This window comes from Hyaena hyaena, unplaced genomic scaffold, assembly GCF_003009895.1.
Source record: "Hyaena hyaena isolate Hyena2069 unplaced genomic scaffold, ASM300989v1 scaffold_280, whole genome shotgun sequence".
Classification (NCBI taxonomy): domain Eukaryota; kingdom Metazoa; phylum Chordata; class Mammalia; order Carnivora; family Hyaenidae; genus Hyaena; species Hyaena hyaena.
Window position 1 is genome coordinate 425,838 of NW_024080912.1, and position 10,052 is coordinate 435,889.

Below are 10,052 nucleotides of genomic sequence, written 5' to 3' on the forward strand. Positions count from 1 at the left end.
TCGTAGAATCCTAGAGCCCAGCGAACAACCCGTCACTTCTAGGTGGGGAAACTGGGGCCTAGAGGGGCGTAATCCTGAACCCCGCTGTCCTGGACCCCGGCCCAGGGCCCTTGCCACGACTACACACAGAACCGGCCACACAATTGCGGGGTCCCTCGTTCAAAATTTGGGGGAACTGCCCTCCAGGGCACCAAAAATATAGAGCAAAATTTTTCGTTTCTTCGGATCACTCACCTTCTCTGCTCCCGGGCGCGCTGTGGTGTCTCGTCGGACCTCACTTACAAAACACAAGTCCAAGGAGAAAGTTAAGAACTTTAAGACAGAGACGAAGGGGATGAAATGAAGCTTAGGTCCCCCCTGTGAAGCCAGCCTTCAGATCACGACAAACGCTAGCTTTTCTCCACCACGCAGGACGCTCCAATCAACATCTTTGTCTAGACTTTGTGTTGTTATTTCTTGTTTTCCTTCACGTGGCCGTTTGCTCCGACTACGTACTCACAGAATTCTGGGCTACGTTGGCCAGACCAACCCCAGCATCCGGATCTTTCCACAAGGACAGTACACACCTGAGTCGTAAGGATGGCGAAGGGGTTGGTTGAAAGCCAGGGTCCCCTTCCACAGCTTCCCCAGAGGGGCTGTGTATTGAGAGGGTGCCCTCAGATAAGGAGAAATGGGTGGCTCCCCGCAGGCCACAGCAATGGCCCGAAGGCCGGAGCCAAGAGCAGAGAGTGGCCCCCATGTGTATCTGCCCAGAAGAGCGGCCTTGGGTGTGAGAGCCAGAGGGCCTCAGGCTTGAATTCTGCCTCTACCACCTACCAGCTACATGACCTGGGGCAAGTTGATTATGTCTCCAAACCCTGTGTCCTCATCTGTAAAAAAAAAAAAAGGGACCTTTCCTATTTTTCTCACATGCTCACATGGACCAAATGAGACCTCATATGTGAGCAGGCATGGATAGTATGATATTGGGCGCATTAAGGGGCCCAAATAAGTGTGGTTGCCTTCCGGAAAGGATTTTGATGGGCTCACCATATGAGACACAGTTTGAACACTGACCTCTGAGCTTCCTGGCAGCCATGCAAAAAGGGAACCCAGATAGAGCACTTAGCTCTTGGTGTATGAGGCGCTGGAGGCTAGAGAAAGAACTTGGGTTCTGACTTACCGTGTGATCCTGGGTAATCTCTTCCCTTCGCTGAACCTCATTTTCTCCATCTTCGAAGTTAGGGGGTTGGACCTAATGACATCTGGGGTCCTGACAGTTGTGACAACTGAGGATTCTAGTCAGAGGATTCTGTCAAAGGATGGCCGGAGGGCTAGGGGAGAGGGTGGGGAAGGACAGAACCAGCACTTGGCAAAACTGGCTGAGCCTATCTTCGTCCCCTCCTGTACGCACTGGCCACCTCCAGGAGCCACTTCTAACCACCCACAGACTGCCTCACCTCTGACATAAAAGTCCCTCCGCCTGCCCGGGGGGACCTCCCGAAGCAGAGCCATTTGCCTGCACCCTGGCCACCAGCTCCAACATCAGCGTCACTCGTACGGATTCTATGTCCATCCTTCCTTCCTCCCTCCCTCCCTCCCTCCCCCCTTCCTTCCTCCCTTCAACAAATACTTGTTGAGCACCTACTATGAGCCAGCAAGACCCTGTAGGAGCAAGCATTCAACACTGAACAAAACAGGTACAGATGTAGCTGGGAGCTGGGCCCCCAGACCTTCAACTCCAGACTTTGGCGCTGGGAGGGCAGCCCTGAGGCCTCTGGCCTGGGTCTTGATGCCCCCGCCAGGCCAGAGCTTGGGCAGTCCCTGCCCCTCCTTGCTTAGGCTTAGGACAGTGAGCAGCGCCCCCTGGTCTCAGCCGCCGTAACTGTCCACCGCGGTGATAGGTGTCAGAGCAGCGGGGCAGCGAGGCCGGAGCCCCCACTGGACACAGGCCATTGCCAGCGCTCATAGAGGGAGGGAGGCCGAGAGGGGACCCCTGGGTACCTCAGGGACGCGGGACAGACAGGCTCAGGGAGACATCACACAGAGGGGCAGGTGCAGAGCCCAACCAGAAACCGGGTTCCTGACCCCTGACCTGCCCCTAGGATCACCTGCACCGGAAGTGGCCACTTGGAATGAGGGTCCAGAGGCCAGCACCTGTCCCTCATGCTTCTAGAACCTTCCCTGCCAAGCAGAGCAGAGGCTCAGCTCACCGTCCTCCCTTCTCAGCTCCAGGGCTTTTCGAGGCCTGTCTGAGCCCTTCTCTGGGCTCTCCTCCCCCCCGGGCCTCCCTGTCAACACCCGGTCCAGGGGCTCAGTTCACGGAGACCGAGAGGGTTCCAGGGGTGGGTGGTGCCCATGCCATGAGGGGTGGAGGGGTATCACACACTGGTGTGGGAGAAGGTGACAGGGACAGAGCAGCTGTGACAGAGACAGGGAGGGTGAGAGAACGCAAAGAAACGAAGAGACTGAGAGACAGTGAGAGAGCCAGAGACAGGAAGACAAGAGACAATGGCAGAGACAGGGGGCAGCAGAACAGAGAGAGAGAGAGAGCCGGCCGTGGGCAGGCAGAAGGAAACTTCATCGAACAAGAGAAGAGCTACACAGAATCCGAGGAGCCGGTGCAGCGGCAGAGAGGAGAGGTGGGCTGGGTTGGGGATGTGGATGTGGCCTCTCAGCCCGCGATCAAGGCCCTGTGGGGTGGAGACAGGTAGCAACTCACCCCTACCCTGTCACACGCAGCCTGCCCGGCCTCTGGTCACAGTGCGAGTTAAATCTCACCCACCTTCACGGGACAACTGTCTGCGCTTTATAGGTTACAAAGCCTTAACATTTGATTTCTCTCTCTTTTTTAATTTATTATTTTTGAGAGAGAGATAGAAAGAAAGCATGTGAGTGGGGAAGGGGCAGAGAGGGGAGGGGAGAGAAGATCTGAAGCAGACTCTGTGCTGATAGCAGAGAGCCTGATGCGGGGCTCGAACCCACGAAGGTGAGATCATGCCCTGGGTCAAAGCCGGACGCCCAGACTGACTGAGCCACCCAGGCGCCCCTTGATTTCTCATTTGACATTCCCGGCAGCCCTCTGCAGGGGAGGGGGGGAGGAGGAAGTCTCTGTTCTGACCCTCACCGCACAGGTGGAGGCTCTGAGAGGCCACACCTCTTACCCAAGTTCTTGCAGCAACGTGGCCCTTTTCCGGGGCAAACTGGTGACGGCCCCTCAGTCCCCGAGCCACAGCAGAGGCTGGCTGACAGGACAGTGGGGCCAGAAGGGGGTGCGCGGGGGGGAAACCTGTTGGCAGGTGAGAAGGGGAAGATCTGGGGCCTTTCCCTGCAGGCAGTGGGAGCCATGGACGGTCTTAGAGCCGGGGAGTGAATGATGGGGAGGCATTCAGGAAGCTGCGGGCTGAGCGGGTTGAGTGGAGAGTGAACAGGGACGGAAGCTCACTGACCCGGGCAGGGAGAGTGGCAGCCCGGAGGGGTTCTGGCCCTTGAGCCTCCCCGGGGCCTCTGGAGGACGTCGGATGGGGCCGCAAGAACAGGAGACGAAGTTTCCAGGCTCAGAAATGAGACAGGCAGGACTGAGATGCTGCCAGAGGAGCCTCAGCAGGGGGCGGGGGTGGCGGGATAGATTAATGATGGGGAACCGGAAGGGGTGGAGTGGCTCCTGTCTTCTCCACGACAGGTGAGGGGAGGGAGGACACGGGCAACTGAGCACGGTGAGCAGAAGTGACAACCCACGCGAGGATGGACCAGGCTATTTATGGCCCAGTCCCTGCAGGAAGGGGGTGGGCGAGGAGGCGGCCACAGATGACCTCACCTCCCCCGGGGCAGCCAAGAACCCAGGCTCAGGGGGAAAGAAATCAGTCTTCGGCTAGGGATGCCCCAGGGCTGACTTTGTCGCTCCAGGAAGGAGGCAGCAGAAAGGGCAGGGTTCTCTCATCCTGGCGGCCTCCCCACCCCAGCCCTCTGTCAGTCTCGCGGACACATGTCTCAGAGTCCCAGAGCTGGCCAGGCCCTCTGGGACCGGATCTCATCTCCTTGAATTATAGATGGGGAGACAGAGGCCCAGAAGGGGAAAGGCCATGACCGTGGCTGTGTGGTACCGTGGATGTCCGATAGAGGTAGGAACATGCCAGGCCTCACCCTTCGTGGCCTCAGGCCCATCTGTGAAAAGGGGATGATGGTGACTTCCTGAGGGGACAGGGCCTGGGCTCCCAGAGGTAACATGTGCAGAGGGCCCCACACACAGTAGGTGCTCAGTTAAGGGCTGAGCCTTCTGCTAATCGAGGTCCTGGTCCCGTACACGGCTGTGGTTAGGGGCGCCGTCTAGGGCATCATCACCCAGACAGAGACTGACTTCCTGGCTCTGCCGCTGCTCCTGTGTGACCTTGGATGAGTGACTTGGTGTCTCTGAGCCTGGGTCTGTTCTGTGAAATAGGGAAAGCCCCAGCTCCTGATGCACAGGGCTGCTGGGTGTCTGGAGGGAGGTGATGACTGTGGCATCAGGCTGCCAGCCCCCTCGACAGCTGTTGTCCTCAACCGCTCACCAGCCCGTGGCCGTCACCTCGCACCCTGCCACTCCCGCACGGGGAGAGCCCGGCCTTGAAGACACGAAGGCGACCTCTCCCCTCTAGCAGGGAAGTGACTCCAGCTCGCCTCAGGCCTCCCCCGAATAGAGTCCTATTTTAGCTTCCGGTTCCTCCACTGAGGGGCCAGCGCATGGTGCGAGGACGTCTGGCAGTGGAAGGCCTGCCCCGACACCCCATCCCATCCTGCTAGGCACTGCCAAGCTGTGCCCTCGACCTCTCCTGCCTCCTGGTGATGCTCCCCCCCCCAGTCCTGGGCACCCCGGGGCCCTTCACCAAGGCTGGGCTACCTGCTCCCCCTGGCTCAGTTCTAATTCCAACGGAGGGTCTCAGTTCCACTTGGACACGCTTTCTCCCATAGACCCCAGGACCCTTGCTCGTACTACTCAGGGGCCCCCCCGGTCTCCATTGCTTTATTCAAATGAGGACCCCCTGCATGTTTCCACAGCCCCATCCCAGCAGAAGTTCTCCTGGGGGCAGAAGGAAGGAGACAGGATGGTGAGATTAGGAGCGCGACCATGCACCTCATTCGTTCGGCCCACAGAACCTTCTCCCCTGGGCGAGGCACCATGTTCTAACCTCAGTGCCTTTGCACCTGCAGTTCAGCCGTCTGAGACATCTTTCTCCTTCAGCTCCAGCTGGGACTGGAGACCAGGCTGCCTAGGTCCGCGCTCTGAACCCCTCTAGGGTCCCTCTGCAAGAATACGCCTGCAGAGGGAGGGCCTGGGCTGAAGCAGAGCCTTAGGGAGAGGGATCCGCTTTCAGTAGGCAGAACACTTTAGGTCCCCCGGAGACACTGGGGGACTTCCCTCTCTCCCCTGCTTGACAGATGAGAAACAGGCACAGAGAGAAGTGCAACAACTTGCCAGGATCATACATTAGTGAGTGAAGAACCCAGAATCTGAGCCCCGGGCATCTCTCTCCAGAGCCCACCCTCTGCGCCCTGGGGCATCTCTCTCCAGAGCCCACCCTCTGCGCCCTGAGAGCTGGTCTCCGGGCGGGCCTGGGAGGGGTTTGCTGGGTGAGGAATGAGTGAAGGCATGGATGGGATCCGAGTCCGTGGGCCCGCGCTGCTCACCAACGGGGCCTCTGTGGGCGAATCGCCTCCCTCAGCCCCGCTGCCTCACCTGTCAAAGCAGAGCTCAGAACTCCTCTCCCAGTGAAGGCAGGGGGTGCGGAGGGACCCACATCTTGGGTCCCTCCCTTTAATCCTCACATCTGGTGAGTAGGGCGAGGGGGAGGGCGTGGAGAGGCGGAGGAGGCAGGGGGAAGGCTGCATCCCACTCCTTAATCCTGGGCAGGGAGGTCAGTAGGTTCTGCTCCGTTAAAGGTAAAGGCTGAGGCTGGGGCGCCTGGGTGGCTTAGTCGGTTAAGCATCCGACTTTCGCTTAGGTCATGATCTCGCGGTTCATGGGTTCAAGCCCCGTGTCGGGCTCTGTGCTGACTGCCAGCTCAGAGCCTGGAGCCTATTTCAGAGTCTGTATCTCCCTCTCTCTCTGACCCTCCCCTGCTCACACTGTCTCTCTCTCTCTCTCTCTCCTAGAAATAAATAAAAAACATTAAAAAAAAAAAAAAGGTAAAGGCTGAGGCTCAAATAACATCCCCAGACCCCACCCCACCCCCACCTGGGCTCCAGACTCACAGCTGCTCAGCTTCTAGGCAGAAAGGAGCCTCACCAGTTTCAACAAGAGTCCCAGGATCCTGCCTCATTGGCCAGGCTAGAGTCACCTGCAGCCCTGAGCCCACCACTGCGGTCAGGGGCATGGACTCCTGACTGGCTCCTGACTGGCCCCTGCGTTGTGGACAGGAAAAGGCACTCGTCTTAACGGGGGAAAAGGCAGCCTGAGGGTGGGGAGGGGAGGCTGGAGAGGCTGAAGAAAGCGGAAGGGAGGAAGGAAACCAAGAACCAGGGAAGCAAGAGGGAAGCAGGAAAAAACCTATCCCCTTCAACTTCAGCCGACTTCTAGAGAGAGGCAAGCACAGAACCCGGATGTCAGGAGAGACTCTGCTGGGCTGTGGGACTTCAACAAGCCACACCAGGTCCCTGAGACTCAGCTTTCTCATCTGTAAGATGGGGGCAATTGCAGCACCAACCTCTCCGGCTGTTAGGAGAGAGTTAAGGGGATTAAGCACTTAGCTAATGGCAGTTAATATTTTTATCCTGGTCCTTCCAAGTTCACCTTTCAATCCCTGCGAGCGGGGTGACCGGGTTCAGCACCAGGCAGTTGGCAAAACCCTCTTCCAGCCATCAGCCACAGAGCCCCCAGAGGCACCGGTAACCCCGGCTTCCAAGGCGAAGAAAAAGGCCCGGCTGCTGGACAGCCTGGCCGAGGCCCCCCGCTGGTCAGGGCCCCAGGCCCTTCCATCACTGCAGCTGTCGGTGGAATTGGATAAAGACGGGGAGGGAACAGTTCCTCGCCTGTTTCCCCTCCTGCCGCGGAAGAAACCAGAATGAGCCCTCCCCAGGGAAGTGCACGCCAGATATGCGGTTACTAGTCATTCTCACCTCGCCCCCGCGGGGCCTGTATTTCCCCCGGGGCCCGGCGCGGTTCGCGGGGTCCCTGTCCCACACCGCCGCCCCGTGGCGGCCTCGGGGACTGCAGGCGGCGGGCGCCCAGCCGAGCCGGCCCCGGGTGGAGCACCTGCGCCCCCACCCCGCCGGGAGCCCGGCCGCCCGCCCGCTGGGTCTCCGAGGCTTGAGTCCTGCTCCGCCTTCTCTGCGCCACCAAACCTCCCCACCGCCGCCCTGCCTCCCTGCCACCGACACCCCGCGGACGCCTGCGCAAGGTCTCAGTTGCTCCTCCTCGGCGCAGGGCAGGGGCGGGACTCGTCAGCCCGTGTGACCCGGGCGGGCGCCAGATCCAAGCTTCAAGGTGAAGGCCACTTCCAAGGTCACGGAGCAGCATGGACCGGGCGGAAGGGGCTCAGTCAGGAGTTGAGCCCAGGTAGGACTTTGTCCCCGTAGTTTGGGGGGTACCAGAGTTCGGAAAGTGCTTTTCACAGACCTGATGCAGCCCAGCCTTGCTCCCACCGTGGCCCCCGCCATCCGGATCGGACTCAACGGGCTGTGCCCTCCAGCCAGCAGCCAGGACCCCGCAGGGACCACTCGGCGCAGGGCTCAAGGGAGTGGAGACGTCTGTGAATGCAAAACACACGCCTGAGGTCAAGGACTTAGTATGTTAAAAAAAAAAAAAAAAAAGCATGTGGGGTGCCTGGCTGGCCGGGTGAGTAGAGCATCCAGTTCTTGATTTTGGCTCAGATCCTTGCTGACCATGGAGCCTGCTTAAGATTCTCTCTCTTCCTCTCTCTCTCTCTCCGCCCCCCCCCCGCCCATCTTCCCTGCTCAAGCCCTTTCTCTCTCGTAAAGTTAAAATATAACAATAATAAATAAAAATTTTTAAACTCCAAAACATGTGCCTTGGAAAGGGTCTCATTCTTTTTTTATTTTTTTAAATGTTTTATTTATTTCTAGGAGAGAGAGAGAGACAGCGTGAGCAGGGGAAGGTCAGAGAGAGAGGGAGTCACAGACTCTGAAACAGGCTCCAGGCTCTGAGCCGGCAGTCAGCACAGAGCCCGATGGGGCTCGAACCCACGAACTGCGAGATCAACCGACTAAGCCACCCAGGCGCCCCTCATTCTTTTTTTTAAAGGAGCCAAATATCTCAAGTAACTTTTCATTACCGATTACATGTTGAAAAGGATATTTTGACTCTCTCGGGTTAAATAAAATAGTATTTTATTTCCTAGTTGGCTCAGTAAGAGATGACTTGATTTCTTGTTTTATAAATATTTATATTACAGAAACTTTTCAACATCTACAAAAGTACACAGTCACTTAAAGTGAACCTCCCTGTACCCATCAACCTGCTTAGGCATGTTCCAAGTCAAACGATTTAATCCCCTTTACTCCCCATTGCCTATTATTTTGAGGCAAATCCTGCATGCATATGAATTAATCCCTACTAATTTAGTATTTTTAATACTAAAAAATAGTATTTTAATTAAATTTTAATTTTAATTAAATTAAAATATTTTAATACCTTAGTATCTTTTTTTTACAAATAGTTTATTGTCAAATTAGTTTCCTATACCTTAGTATCTTAATAAAATAATTAAATATATTTATTAGATATATTTTGCTCTTAGGGGCACCTGGGTGCCTAAGTTGGTTGAGCTTCCGACTTCAGCTCAGGTCATGAGCTCAGGGTTGGTTAGCTGGAGCCACGGCTGACCCCTGCGCTGACAGCTAGGAACCTGCCTTGGATTCTCTGCCTCGCTCGCTCTCTCTGCCCCTCCCCCGCTCGCTCGCTCTCTCTCAAAAGCAAATAAACATTAAAATAAATAAATAATATATTTTGCTTTTATACATTAAAATATAGAATTAAAATACATAAATATCGGGGCGCCTGGGTGGCTTAGTCGGTTAAGCGTCCGACTTTCACTTAGGTCATGATCTCGCGGTTCGTGGGTTCGAGCCCCGCGTCGGGCTCTGTGCTGACTGCCAGCTCAGAGCCTGGAGCCTGTTTCAGTCTGTGACTCCCTCTCTCTCTGACCCTCCCCTGCTCACGCTGTCTCTCTCTCTCTTCTATAAATAAATAAAAACATTAAAAAAAATTTAAAAAAATACATAAATATCGAATTAAAATTTTCTGTAAGGAAAACTTCCCTTGTGTCTTTTTACTTTTTTTTTTTTAAGTGTGATTATTTATTTTGAGAGAGAGAGTGCAAATAGGGCAGGAGCAGAGAGAGAGGGAGAGAGAATCCCAAGCAGGCTCTGCGTTGTCAGCACACAGCCCGTCGTGGGGATTGATCTCACGAGGCGTGAACCCTGAACTTTTTTTTTAAATATTTATTTCTAGGAGAGAGAGAGAGACAGTGTGAGCAGGGGAGGGCCAGAGAGAGAGGGAGTCACAGACTCTGAAACAGGCTCCAGGCTCTGAACTGGCAGTCAGCACAGAGCCTGACTTGGGGCTCGAACCCACGAACCGTGAGATCATGACCCAAGCGAATGTTGGAAGCTCAACCGACTAAGCCACCCAGGCGCCCCAGAACCCTGAATTTTAACAAATCTTTTCAGGGATGGCGCAGACCACCAGGGTCTGAGTTTTAGCTCCAGGAAGTTGTATGGTGTAGTCACTGCTGTAGTTCTCAGAATCTTGCATGGAGCCTGGCACTCAGTAAGTGCTCACTCAATATTGGCTGAATTCTCATCGAATCCTCAATATAAGGAAAGGAGATAAGACACTTTACCATATAGTAATTATGGGGTTTTGCGCACCAGCCAGAAACCCCACATTGCCTCTACGTACCGAGAAGAGAGAGAGCCCACATATGCTGCGGAAGAACATTATCTATGTAATCCCATCAAACAAACTTAAGTTTATTTATTTATTTTGAGAGAGAATCCCAACCAGGCTCCCCTCTGTCAGCACACAGCCCAACGACATGGGGCTCGATCCCACGAGCTACCTGGACCAGATCATGACC